This window comes from Oryzias melastigma, linkage group LG11 (assembly GCF_002922805.2).
Source record: "Oryzias melastigma strain HK-1 linkage group LG11, ASM292280v2, whole genome shotgun sequence".
NCBI lineage: Eukaryota > Metazoa > Chordata > Actinopteri > Beloniformes > Adrianichthyidae > Oryzias > Oryzias melastigma.
The window spans coordinates 14,810,279-14,810,560 of NC_050522.1; the positions used below are offsets into that span (position 1 = coordinate 14,810,279).

At 28.4% G+C, this 282-nt stretch overlaps 1 protein-coding gene across 1 annotated transcript in view; it reads left to right on the forward strand.

Annotated features, from left to right (window-relative positions):
- Positions 1–282, forward strand: part of LOC112137541 (cathepsin K) — a 10,534-nt gene that overhangs the window by 9,372 nt on the left and 880 nt on the right. The gene's annotated exons all lie outside the window — the stretch shown is intronic.

Below are 282 nucleotides of genomic sequence, written 5' to 3' on the forward strand. Positions count from 1 at the left end.
TACTCCGTTCTATCTCCTCCTCAATGTGACAATTTAAGTATCTGCTGATAGAGTTTTAAAATGTAAGTCAAGAGGTTCCATTATTTAAAAATTTTTAAATCAAAATTGTATTACAATTTAAGAAACTGACAACTCTTAGAATTAGGCTTGAAAACAATATGTATTAATTTATCTACTTCCATATGTATTTATTTATTTTATCTTTGTTTCTTTAGCCTCAAGTGAATGTTTTTTCTGAATTTTCTATTGCTGGGTCTCATTTCTAAAGGTCTCTCTGTCCCA